Source organism: Balaenoptera acutorostrata, chromosome 11, assembly GCF_949987535.1.
Source record: "Balaenoptera acutorostrata chromosome 11, mBalAcu1.1, whole genome shotgun sequence".
In the NCBI taxonomy this organism is placed as follows: domain Eukaryota; kingdom Metazoa; phylum Chordata; class Mammalia; order Artiodactyla; family Balaenopteridae; genus Balaenoptera; species Balaenoptera acutorostrata.
In genome coordinates, this window is record NC_080074.1 from 16,819,322 (window position 1) to 16,833,569 (window position 14,248).

Below are 14,248 nucleotides of genomic sequence, written 5' to 3' on the forward strand. Positions count from 1 at the left end.
CTCCCAGCAGGTTCTCTTTTGCTTTCTTCTTCCTCTCCTTGTTCACTCTCCCAAACCTTTAACATGATCATGTGGGAAAGGCCCAGATGGTGACATTTTCAGGATGTCTCCCAGGACTCTGGTGAAGCTTCTAGTGGTTAGGAGAGAAGTTAGGGTCTCTTTCCCTATTAAATGTCAATACCCCTGGGAGGAATCACACATCAAGCCACTAAACCTGAGCCAGCCATGAATGTTTTAGGAGAAATGTATTAAGTGCTGAGAATAAGAATGAAGAACAACATAGGCCTCTTGGGAAATGGGACAGGATGAGAAAGCAAGGGAATTCTCACAGGAAAGGTGGCAAGGACATACTCTGAAATTTTACCTCAGGCCGAGCCACTTAAGTATGTGTCTCTTGCCTTCTTTGGTCTGGGTGTCATAACAATAAAAAACTGAGTAATGTTTTATAGGTTATAGTTTCCCCCTATACACATTTTTTCCTTGAGGCTGCCTCTCAATAGTCCCTGGAGGTAAACATTAATACTGCTGAGGAAATGGAAGCTAGGGAAGGGCAGTCATGGGCTCAAGTCATTCAGCTGGTAAATGCATGGCCTGAATCTGAACTCAGGCCATCTAACTCGAGGGCCTCTGATCCTAAAATCTGCTCTGTCATCTAAGCATGCAAAGTTGCTTGCTATGACCGAATAATCTGTCTTCATTACTCGTGCAATCAGTTGAGCATTTTGTATGTGCAACCCCTCCACGGAGCACCAAGTTCTGTGCCAAAGGTCATCTGGGCTCTTGCATGCCATCCAGATGTTTGTTGCCAATCTTGGGAATAATTTCTTCCACTTTATGACTGGTTGATTGGAATGGAAGTGAGAAGCAAGTCTGGCCAACGACTGCCCAGGAGACCAAGAAATGACAAACAAAAACATACAAAGATGTTCTCATCTTAAAGCTCTGCTCTCCATTTGGGCAACTAAATTAGAAAGAGAGGACTTTTGAGGAAAGGCAGGAATTAAAGGATAGTCTATCACCAGGTTTGCTGCTGCTGGAAAACAAAATGCAATGTATTGGGTTGGCCAAAAAGTTCATTTGGGTTTTTCTGTAACATCGTACAGAAAAACCCAAACGAACTTTTTGGCCAACCCAATATTTGCATGGTGAGGTTGCAGAGCTGTTTCTAAGAGAGGCTTAAGCAGGCCTTAAATGAAGGCTAGATGGGTTAATGAAATAAACGTATTTCCTGCTTCTCCATGATTTATATTTCTAAGGCTGCACCACACAGTAATTCAATGAGGCTGAAATGGCAAGAATGTCTGGCAGATACTTTGGGAATATGATACTTGGCTCATTGCGGTGGTTCAATTTCAGTATCTGGATATGAGTGAGATACAAAGGGACATCAGAAACAAGGTTTTTTTCTTTCTCTTTCCGCCTCTACTGCCTCAAACATGGCCCACGCCTTCTCAACTTTATTCATGTCAATATAATAGGATATTTACTGAAGGCTTCCTGAAGCTTATGGTCTATTGAGAATGATGAGGTATTCACTGGCTGCCAGTCATGGCCCTCACAGTTAGGAAGTTTATGCTTCAGTTCGTGGTTTTTTCTTTCCCTCCTGGTGTAACAAGAGACGTTAGCTTTGTCCCCTAAGTAATACTGGGATTGCTCCTCTGCCGTTTTCCAGGGCCCCCAGAACTGTTTGAATCCTCTTCCTTCTGTGTGTGGATGTGGGCCAGTGAGGCAGGAGAGATAGAGAACTGTATTAATCTTAGGAGAAGATGTTTCCTTTCCATTCTAGTAGCTTTTTTTGACTGCAAACTCTGTGCCGCTTATGGTTCCGAGGTGGAAATCTGCCCTTTTTGTCACTTCTGCATGTTCTGCATCACTTTGGGGAATAGTCCCACCCAAAGCAATGTGACTCCAGTGGGGCATCACCCAGCTGTCATTGCCTTCTACACTGCAGGGGTAAGCTCTTTACCCATCCTATCTAGTTGGAATTCCTGTTCTCCTGAACCCAGTGAGTGGTCCTGGATTTACTCCAAAACACAAACAAGGCCAATCAGTGCCATTTGGGTGATCAGGTGTGAATGTTGGGAGAGAAGGGTTTGTGTTCTTTTTCTTTTCTTTCTGGAATTATCATGAGAATGATGTAAACCTAGAGATATTAATGGTGGCAGTTTTATAACCAAGTGATAAGAAAGATGGCCTGAGAATGAAGCCAAGTGAGAAAAAAAAAAAAAAAAAAAAAGAACTAAGAAAGTAAATGAAATGTGCACTGTAGCATTGTTTGAGCTTCTGGGTTCAGCTGTTCCTAAAGCAAACACTAACCCAAGACTGCAGTTATGAGAGTTAGTCCCTTTTTTGGGGGTGCTTAATTAGTTTGATTTGGATTGCTGTCACTTGCAACCAAAGAATTCTTGACTGATAGAGTTTCTGAGCATAACCTGGGAGATAAAGCCAAAGGGAACTCTTAGTGGTACAGTGGTGATCGAGACAGACTTGGCCTCTGCCCTCATGTTGTTCATGGTCCAAGGGGCTGTCATTTCAATGGCTATATCAGTCAGAGTTCTTAGCTTCAAACATTAGAAACAAGTTCTGGTTCTTTTATGCAGAAATGGAAATTATTCAAGGCTATTTAGTAAATACAGAACCTTCAAGCGGGCCAGACGTTGAGACTGCAAGTGCAGAAACAGTTCTGTTGTAGACTTCGTTAGGTGGAGACTCCCCGGCCAGCCCCAGTGGTCACAGACATTGTCCCTTGCCCTGCCAACATCTGACAGGGTGATGCTGGGGACAGGCCATTAATGATACAATATTTGTCACAGATGCCACTGAAAATTGGAGGTACCTGCCACTGCCCTTCCTAGAATAGACTACATGTGGGGTCTGCCTGTGGGTCAAAGCTGGGCATGGGTTTGTCTAATTGGTGGGGATTGGGTCACATGCCTGTACCCTAGGGGCAAGGGAAGTGACTATCTGATTTCTACAGTAACCTCTACCTTGCACTAAGCCTCATAAGATGGGGATTTCTTTGGACAAAGGATGAGCGTTCAAAGATGTTAGGCAGCCAGGATAACAAATATCCACAGTGTTGACATATTAAGGAAGGTTAAGTTTGAACATACAGCATCTTCAGCCCCAACTACAAGAACTGTGGTGTATGCTGCATGGGAAGACCCAGGTTGGACAGACTTTGCAAAACAGGCTCATATGGCATATTTCCTCAAAAAACCAAGCAATGAACGCTGCTTCTCTTTTGTTTGCAAGTTATCTTTTGGTAGAATAATAATAATAATAATAATAATGGTGATGATGATGATGATACCAAATCAACTTCTAGTTTAGGATAGGATAACAATTTTCACTTTTTCTGCTCCAGGTTCTAACTCCATTGAGAAACCGACCCAGGCCTTAGCTTTATCGATGATCAGGCAAAATTAGAGACTACAGCTTGGCCCTTAGGCCATATGGGGCTTTTTTTGCTCCTTATCTTCAGGTGAACTTGTCTAGCTGTGAGAGGCAGAGAAGCCTCCTCCACGTGGGGTACCTCACCTGAGACCGAGGGAAGAAGCTGGGACTCCTGTGGATGGGTGTTGAGCAAGAGAGTGACCCCAAAAGGCCTTGGGTGACCTTGCCCTGTGCCCCTTTTCTGGTCTCACCAGCTAGACAATCAATCACTCTGTGCCACAGGAGAGGGTGGTGAAGAGAAGGATGAAATGTGCCCCTCTTCCTAATATTCCCTCTGTTAAGTAGAAAAGGAGTTCCTCCCCCTTTGTCAAAACAAAAGGAATAAACACTCTCCTAGTACTGCCATTAATTGGGGTCTTCCTCTGTGTCAGACACGCTACCGAGCATTTTACGAAAATTATCTCATTAAATTTTCATGAAAACCCTATGAAATAACATAAGAGCTACCATTTAGTGTTTATGCCGGAAATTTTTCTAAGCCCTTGGCATCTATTAATCAATTCATTCCTCATCAGCTTCAGGCAGGGTCCTGGTACGAAACGGGATAACTCGAGATTTTAATAAAAGGACAGTTTCCGAAGTAGCGAGGGATAGTGAGGGTGATGTGAGGAAGGGGGCGGGTCCTCTTCTCTGGAAGGGTAGGAGCTGTCATCAGGGGAAGCAGCAGCCCGAGGGGACTGTTGGGAAAGTTAGTCTCCGGCCGGCAGTCTTTCAGCCTCCTCTCAGCTGCCCAAGGACCGCTTCCTTACTGAGAGAGAAAGGGCGCACCCCACCTGCGCTGGGCCTACCACTTTGTGTGGGATTATCTTTCCCTGCTTCAGGCACGATGAGTGCTCTTTTGTCTAACAGCACGTGTGTCACGTGGCACCCAGCCAGCCCCACTGTTGTAGCTGTCCTTCCTTCCACGGCGGCACAGAGGAGTGCACATAGGCCAAATGCCCTGCATCAGCCACTGGGAGAGACCTGCCAGCCAGGAGGGACCCACACCCTAGGGCTGCCAGAACAAAGTACACCAAATTTAGGAGCTTAAAGCAACACCCAGTTGTTCCCTCATAGCTCTGTAGTTCAGATGTCTGACCTGACATGGCTGAACTCTCTGCTCAGGGGCTCAGGAGACCAATCAAGGTGTTGACGGAGCTGCATTCCTTTCTGGAAGCTCTGAGGAAGAACCCATTTGCAAGCTCATTGAGAGGTTGACAGTTCGAGTCCTTGTTTCTGTAGGACTGAGGTACCCGTTTCCCTGACCTGTGGTCTCCTCTATCTATAAGCCAGCAGTGGCTATGGAATTCTTTTCGTACTCCCAATCTCTTTGACTTTCCCTTCTGCTTTCTCCTGCTGTGAAGGGTTCATGTGACTATTCTGGGCCCACCTGGGCCCATCTTCCTACCTTAACATCAACCGATTCTAACTGAAATCACATCTATGAAGTCCCTCTGCCATTAGGGCTGGAATCTTACGGGGGCTGTAATTCTGCCCATCATCCCTTTGCCCCCCAACCCACTCTGCCATGCCTCAAATTTCTCCCCTTGCTAATGAAACAGCAGTAAAACATTGACCAGCTTAAACGGAATTTGCATCCTTGTCCTGTCTCTTTTCTGTGTCAGTAAAGCTTTGCTCCGAACAGTACTTGACTGCGTTGTGTTCTTCTTGGCGACTCTGGCACCAAGATGCAGTGGGCAGAAGTGTTTAGAACCCTTCCCTGGGACTGGCAACCTGGGCACCATACTCTGCTCCACACTGACCCTGCAGGGAGGGAACTTGGAAATGGCCACGTCACTCTTCTCCCTTCCTCTCATCTGCCAGCTCGCCCCCTCAGCCGAGCTTCAACCGGAGCCAGCGGGCAGGGATATCTGTTGATGTGATTGTCACCTTCCAAGGGCTCAGAACAGATGGCCAAAGGTGGAGAGTACATCTGGACGGGCACATGGCAGATCCTCAGCAGAGGCACATGCTATTACTGCCCCTATTTCCTAGACCAGGAAACCGAAGCTCAGAGAGGTTAGATAATGAGCCCAAGGTTATATCAGTAAGAAGTGGCAAAGACAGGCGGCAATTCAGTCCCTCTCACTGTAAAGCTTGCGCTCACCACTGTCATTCTGGCGCTGGGGCCTTTGGCTGTTCCTTACTGCCTCTGAAAAGAAATCCACAGGCTTGTGTGCTAGGCTGGAGGATGGAGATTGACATCGATTGGATTTCTACTTTGCACTGTATTAGGCGATTTACTTGCAACAGGCCTATTGAGACAGGTATTACTGATTTCATCCTATGTGTGAAGAATCTGAGCCTCAGAGAGGTTAAGTAACTTGCTTGAGCCCACACAGCTGGTTAAGGTACTAACCTAAGTCTGTTGGATTCCTGAGCCCATGATCTTTCCACTGTTTCATGGGGCAGAAGCCCCATGAAACCAGGAAGGAGAGGAAGGGGGGAAGGAGAGAGAGAGGAAGGGGTTGTTGCGTAAGATGTTTGGGAATGGTAGGTAGGAACAGAGGAGAATTCAGGTGGCGGCAACCCTCTTGGGCCTGGGAAGCATAAGGCATGTGGGCAGGCATCCCGGAGTGCCATCTGGAATTCCATAAAGTCCCCAAGCCTTTATCTCTGCAAAATCAGGACAGCAGGCCTGTGCTGGGCTGTGGCTTTACAGGGAAGCCTAAGAGCCTCGTGCTTTGGAAGCAGAGGCCAACGTGTATGATTCCGCAGCAGATGGGGACTTAAAAATCCCAGGTCGGACTGGGCACAGCCAGCAGGATCTGACTCCTTAGCGGTGCTGTCAGTATGTGTGAGACGCTTCTTCTCCTCCCTCTCGTGACTGCACTTTCCACTCCCTCTGAGTTCCTCCGCCCTCCCTTGTCTTTGCTTTCACTGTTTTTGGCTTTAACTTTTGTTTTCTCAAGGTCCCTCTGCTTCCTCCTGGGACCAGGGGGATGCATGTTCACTGTGATGTTCTTTAGGCCTTTCCAATGCAGTGCATTCAAATTAAAACCATTTTTCCCACCCATCAAACCCGCTTTTCTTCCTCCCTGTTTCCCATTTTGCTTACTGGCACCAGATAAGAAGGATGGAAACTGGGAAGAACCAGCCTTGCTTTCTGCCTGGCTTCTCCTCCCCACCCGCCTCCCGACCTCCGTCTACCAGTTGGTTTCTCCATCACTCTCCATGCTGTCTGCTTCCACTGCCAGGCCCCCCGGTTTTCACCCTCATTCTCTCCCACACCAGTTGATTTCCCCGACCGCTTTCTTTCTTCCCCACTCCCTCGTGCACACTCCCACCGAGTTGTCTTTCTAAAATGCAGATCAGACCTCGCTTGAAAACATTTTCTAGGAGAGATCAACAGTCTTAGTGTTACTGAGCAGGGGCTTGCTGCCTGATGCGCAAAGAAGCCAATATTATGGCGCTGGCTTTTGAGAAAAGAAAGAGCTGTATTGCGAGGTCGACTGGTAAGGAGACAGAAGGCAAAGCTCTCAAACCTAACTCCCCGATCCAGCGTCCAGGGCGAAATTTAAACAGTCAGGGGAATTTCAAACTTGGAGGCTGATTGGCTAGTCTCCAATCTGTCCGTATTAGCTATTCGGGCTGCTGGAGGCCAGAATTTCCTTACTGAAGCACTTCTCGCTTCGTGAAGGGCTCTGGTGGCAGCATTTCTATTCTTTGAGCTCCGTAGACTGAAGATTCCCAGGTCATCCTGGAGACCCAGCCTCCCGTCTTGCACATGTGCAGTGCCGTCTCTGTAAAATAACTCGAGGTTTGACTAATCAATCAACCCATTTAAGGATGCAAACTCCGTTTAAGCTGGTCAATGTTTTACTGCTGTTTCATTAGCAAGGGGAGAAATTTGAGGCATGGCAGAGTGGGTTGGGGGGCGAGGGGGTGATGGGCAGAATTACAGCCCCCATAAGATTCCAGCCCTAATGGCAGAGGGACTTCATAGATGTGATTTCGGTTAGAATCGGTTGATGTTAAGGTAGGAAGATGGGCCCAGGTGGGCCCAGAATAGTCACATGAACCCTTCACAGCAGGAGAAAGCAGAAGGGAAAGTCAAAGAGATTGGGAGTATGAAAAGAATTCAATAGCCATTGCTGGCTTATAGATAGAGGAGACCACAGGTCAGGGAAACGGGTACCTCAGTCCCACAGAAGCAAGGACTCGAACTGTCAACCTCTCAATGAGCTTGCAAGTGGGTTCTCCCCCAGAGCTTCCAGAAAGGAATGCAGCTCCGTCAACACCTTGATTGCAGTCTCCTGAGCCCCTGAGTAGAGAGTTCAGCCATGTCAGGTCAGACATCTGAACTACAGAGCTATGAGGGAACAACTGGGTGTTGCTTTAAGCTCCTAAATTTGGTGTACTTTGTTCTGGCAGCCCTAGCAAACTAACACGACCAGGAGACTAATTCTGAGGGAGATGCGCATGTGCTGAACGCCTGCTGCTGACCAGGCACTGTGGCTAGTCCTTCCCACTGTTGTGCCAGGGACAGGGCTCTGAGTTGCAAGCAACGGAAAGAAACTCTAGCTGATCTGAGCAGAAAAGGAATTTATGAAAGAATATGGGGCAGCTCCCAGAATCTCCAGGAAGTCTGGGAAACAAGTCTTGGAAAACGGAAAGCTTGGGGATATAAAGGAAGCAAGGTGGCCAGAATTCAGCCAAAATTGGGCCACAGAGCCTGTTTGCTGAGAAGACTGTAGCGGCCATGGCTGGACACTGCCCTCATACTGGCTTTGCCACCACAGCCAGGTCTGACCTCCGGCCACTGGGCACTGCTGCCCTAGAAAATGCAATGGCCCTGGTCAGAGCTGCTAAAATGAACTCTCCCCCTTCCCTGCTTCCGAGGATCCTTATTTTGAGATTTGAGATCCTGGGCAGGTGTGTCTGATTGTTCTGACCTGGGTCATAGGCCTAGAAGTTTCAGATGCTGGGAAGCCACAAAATGACTCACAATTAATGACAAATTATCCTACATCGACTCATTTCATCCACATAATAACCCAGCAGGGGGTTACTATTATCCTTATTTAATAGGTGAGGGAACTGAGGCCCTGGGGAGGTGAAGCTGCTTTCTTGGGTCCTGAGCTTGCACTGGGCAGAGCTAAAACTTGAAGCCAGGCCACCAAAGTCTTGAGCCCATCACTTGGGTTCTCCCCGCTGTGACTTCAGCTGGGTGAAAGTCAAGGTTCTGATCCCTTCCGAGGAAAGAAGAGGCAGGTGCATACCATTTGGTCCTTGGTCCAGAGGACTCTGGGTAGATAGACTGAATGTGGGCAGAAATGTATGTGGCCAGATACAGTTCTGACCCATTGGCTTGTGAGGCCTGGGCATGGCAGAACTTTATTCTCCCTGTTTGGTGAAATATGCCTTCTAACATCTGTTCTGAGTCAGTCCTCCTTGGTTGTTGTTGATTGTGTGATACGGCCTGCCCTCTCTCAACCTCAAATATAGACAAGGGATGTCTGAGGCCCTTCTGGTGAGAACCCCATGGGGAAGCCTCACCCTTCTGTCTGTCTTGCCCACCCACACCAGATGCCAGCTCTCCTGTCCCCTTTGCTGTCTTTCTCCACCTGGCATTGCCAGGAAATGGGACGGAGCCCTGAGAATCCCACTCACCCAGGAACAGCCAGCAGTCACAGCATTCCACCTGGTGCGTTCAGCACCCCAGGCACCACCTAGCATCCTTACCTTATCCTTTCTTCTCCTGCCCCACATTCTCTTAGCTCTGAGCCAGGCCGACACCAGGAAGAACAACAACAACAACCTCCTGTCATTTGGAGCCAATTTCCCGACTCGGGGTTTTGGGAGTAGGACCAGGCACAGGACAGTGATTAAAAAAAGGTTTGAGGGGCTTCCCTGGTGGCGCAGTGGTTGAGAATCCGCCTGCTAATGCGGGGGACACGGGTTCGAGCCCTGGTCTGGGAAGACCCCACATGTCGCGGAGCAACTAGGCCCGTGAGCCACAACTACTGAGCCTGCGCGTCTGGAGCCTGTGCTCCGCAACAAGAGAGGCCGCGATAGTGAGAGGCCCGCACACCGCGATGAAGAGTGGCCCCCGCTTGCCGCAACTAGAGAAAGCCCTTGCACAGAAACGAAGACCCAACACAGCAATCAATCAATCAATCAATAAATCTAAAAAAAAACCCCAGAAAGATGAGAATCCTTGGGTGGAGAAATAGATGCCGTCTACTACAAAAAAAAAAAAAAAAAGATTTGAGTTACTATACTGGTGTGAGGGCCAGGCTAAATGGAAACAACTAAGCTCAGACACCCGAGAGGGAACCCCAATTCAAAAGTGCCTCGGATGATTCCCCCTATAAAAGTTATCTTTGAGGTTGACTAGTGGCACTGACAAGGACTGGTTCATTTAGGCATTTATTTATGATAAATATTCAATATAAACCTATGTATTCAATACAGATATTAATATACATTCAATATCCAAATATATATGAAATAAAGATTCAATATATAAACATGATATTTGGTGCACACCTAGGGCTACGCAGTAGAGCACAGGAATAAAGCACAAGGATTGTAGAATACCTGCCGTGTGCCAAGCACTCAACACACGTGATCTCAGTCTCTAGTTACATCAGCTGCTATTTTACAGATGAGAAAACGGAGGCTGAGCGCATGAGCTAATATGAGGGAGATTGTTTTCATACCTTGTGAAGCACAGTGGATGCATGATTAAAATTACTGCTATTATGATTAATCATTATAATTCGCCATAGTAATGACTGTGAAATATAGAGGGTCAATGGTAACGGATGCTCTCTGGACCATAGCCTGTTGGGGTGACAGCCAGGAGGGACAAGATAATGGACCGGCTTCTTTATCCAAAACCCACTTCCCGTATCTATTTAGACACACCCTGTCCTAGGTACTTTGTTCACATAGCTCATCCAATCCTAACAACTATACCCTAAGAGAGCCTATTATTATCCTCATTTTACAATCAAAGAACCTGAAGCTTAGGAAGAGACTAGAAACACTAAGAAATTATTCAAGGTCCCATCACCCGTGGGGATTGAACCCTTGTACTCAGACTCTGGAGTCAGCTTGCTTTGCTGCTAAAGCATATAGTCTCCCAGCTAATTGCTAGCCTTTACCACCTGAGGGTGTAGGATTCCCAGATTTCACTAACAAAAATATAGCATGCACAATTAAATTTGAATTTCAGATACACCAGAAATAAATTTTTAGTATGAGCATATCTCATGCACTATGGCCATGTAATAGACATGCAAAGTCTGTTAAAATACCTAGCACGTAGTTTGTGCCCAAAAACCCTATTTTCCTTCTCCTAGGGCAGACACTGCTAGCTGCCTACCCAAACTCCTGTTAACTTTCTCTCCTCAGTAACAAACAGTATTTTCCAGCTGGGCACACCATCTAGAATAAGAGATGATGTTTCCTGGCTTCCCTTACTGAGCCCTTATATCTAGGTGTGACCAAGTGACTAAGTTATATCAAATGAAATGTAATCACAAGCATTGTTTGGTGCTTCTGGAAAGTTTCCTTAAAAGGGAGGGGACGAACTGTTTTTCCTTCTCTTTGATCTTTCACATTTCCCCCTTCATTTGGCCTGTAATGCAGATGAAATGACAGGCACTGTGGCATTCATATTGGACCATGATGTGACCTTGAGGCCTAAGCCATAGGGTGAGGTCAGTGGAGCAGAAAGACAGATGCCCATGTTCCCAGTGACTATGCGTTCACCATATTTGCCCTCGACTGTTTACCTTGAGACATCTTTTATGTGTATATTTACTTCTTTCTTATGAAGGTCCATCTGTGTTAGTAACAATCAAATGCAATTCATAACTGATATGCATCTATTCAGTAAACATTTAATGAGCATCTATAAGCTAGACATTGTTCTGGCTTCTGGAAATAAAAGGATGACATGTAGCTCATGGTCTTGTCAATTTCTCTTTGTTTGAAATTTAGATCAGAGCTAGGAGAAACCTCAGCAACAACTAAAGTCAACCCACTTGTTTTATTTAGGTAGTATCTGTGCTACATTTCCCCTCGTGGTCCGAGAATTTTGGAAGTCACACCTCTCAGCTCATAGCACATTGTCATAATTAGTCCCTGCAAAACCTCTCTCTTGTTTTATTTTTTCCTTCCTTTGTCCTAACACCCATGTCCATTCTCTCTCCCTTCAATAGGTACTCATTCTAATGTGATATATCCTTACATATGGGTGTGTCCTTGAGAGATACTGCTGGTGTATGTGTTTTTAATTTTCACAAATAGTATTATGCTATAAATCTTATTCTTTCCTTATTTTCTCACACAATACATTTTTTTTAAAAAAACACACAAATATTGTTATCAATAATAAAGCTACTGAGTGAAGTTTAAGATTTCTCTGCAAAATTTTTTTATTGTGGTGGTTCTTAGAATAGATCCCACTAAGGATGAATAGTTAGAATATTGTGCTCAAAAGTTTGTTTTCAATTTTGGAGTATGTCTTTTTTCCCCCTCTTTTTGGTTCAATTTATTTTTTGAATATGTAAGACACATAGTTCAAAAGATAAAACCAAATTAAAAGTTGAACTCAGAGATGTCTCCTTTCCATCCGTACCCCTCCATCCTATTTCTGGTCCTCATACTTGTAAGAGTAACTATTATTACTGGTTTCTGGTTTGTGTTTCTGGCAAATTTTTTTTTGGCAAAAGTAAACACATATACATTTACATATATATATATTCTTATTTCTCTTTCTTATTTCGTGAAATATAGTACATGTATAAACAGTGTTCTATAACTCGTTTTCTTTCACTTAATAATATACCCTGGAGTTACTCCAAATCAGTATATAGAGCTCTTCGGTTTTTTTGGCTGCACCTCACGACCCGCACCCCCCTCCCCCGGCAGTGGAAGCACAGAGACTTAACCACTGGACAGCCAGGGAAGTCTCAATTTTTTGTTCTTTTTAGAGTTGCATAGAAACCCATTGTGACAATGTACAATAGTTCTTCAACCAGTTTTCTGTTGTTGGAAATTTAGGTTGCTTCCATTTTTTATTGTTACAGACAATGCCACAATGAATAACCCTGGGTATATATTGTACTTATGGAGGTGCGTTTTCAGTGTAGATTCCTAGCAATGGACTTATTTGTCAAAGGACAAGTGCTCTATCCCTTTATGAGATATTTTCAAATCCCCTCCATAGCGATTGCATCCTTTACGTGATGAAATGCATGGGATGCCAGTTAATCCACAGTACTGCCAATAGAGTGAAATCATACCCGTATATTTGTAGCAAGCTAATAGGTGAGAAATGGTATCTTACTATAGATTTAATTGGCCTTTTTTTTTTCTTGTTATGAGTGAGGCTGTAGGTGTTTTCTGTGTTTCTGGCTGCTTGCTTATTTTGCATGTTAATACTGCCCCTTTGAAGTCTATCCACGCTGCTCTAGGGATGTATACTTTCTCGATTCTCTTTGTAGCATTGTGTTCCATAAACCACATTCATTATGTCTAACTTGTAATTTCCCCTGGCGCCAACCATTACCATAAAGCATTACTGTGAACCAGAATTTCTCTGGGATATACATACCCAGGAGGACTTAGACACATTGAATTTCACTCAGGGCTGACAGATTGCTTTTGGAAATGTCTGAAATGTTTACCTTTCCACCAACATGGCATAGAGTTTTTACTTTTTGAATTTACTCATTTTACAGATAAGGCAATGAGACCTAGATCAGGGATGGGAGGGTCACAAAGTTTGCCAGTAAGAGCCAGGATTTGAGACCTGGTCTTTTAAGTCCATATTAATCATTGTTTGCTAACGCCTTATTCTATAAAAAAATGAATTAATTCAACAAACATTTTTGGAGTGCTTACTGCATGGCAAGAAAGACGCTGGGCACTAGAGATACAAAGAGGAGGTTATAGTCTTGGGAGGGGAGATCAGTAAATAAGCAAATGGCCACAGTCAGGATTTATGTTTCCATCTGCAAATGAGCACGTGTCACATGGATGATCTGTGTGAACTGGCCAAGACAGCCTTTCTTCCTACTCTTGTCCAAGTCAGAGCAGGATGAAGGAGGCTGGTGGTTTTGTTCTTTTGTCTTCTCTAGATTCCCCTGCTGGTCACATGAACATTTTATGAGGTTCTCTGGGAATGTTTCCATATCTAGAAATGTTGACCAACTCACCAGCCATAGTAAGAAGTTCTTTGGAAAGTTCAATCCACGTATAGTTAGAAAAAAGAAATACATTTGTATCGGCACATCTTCCTCTGGCAATGTCCTTAGGACTGTGAATTTAGAAAAATTGAGTTTTTTCTTTTACAGTTTTGTCCAACTTGGCTCCCATAATTTCCCACCTTCATTAGAAGCAACAAGATGGGCTGGAGTAGGGTCTCACACTTTTCAATGCCTGGGGACTTTTCTCCAATTCCTTTTCTCTCTGTGTTTTAAAAGATACTGTCTTCTGAACAGACTATTTGTTAAATAATAACCAATTTTCTTTTTCTGCTATTTATGATTCAGATGTATAAATATTTCTGATTATAATATAATAAAATCACATTTTAGGAATTCTTATGATAGCCCTGATAGCCAGTCAGGGCTTCTAATCAGTATCTAGTAAGTAGTGCTGGTATACTTGGTCTCCAGGACGGGACTGACAGACCTCAATAATATCTAAGAACTTTTCTGGTTCCATATTTCTGACTTTATCTATCTGTCATCTATCTATATCTATCTATCTATCTATCTATCTATCTATCTATCTATCTATCTATCTATCTTTCTATCTTTCTATCTTTCTATTTATCTATCTATCTAGGCTT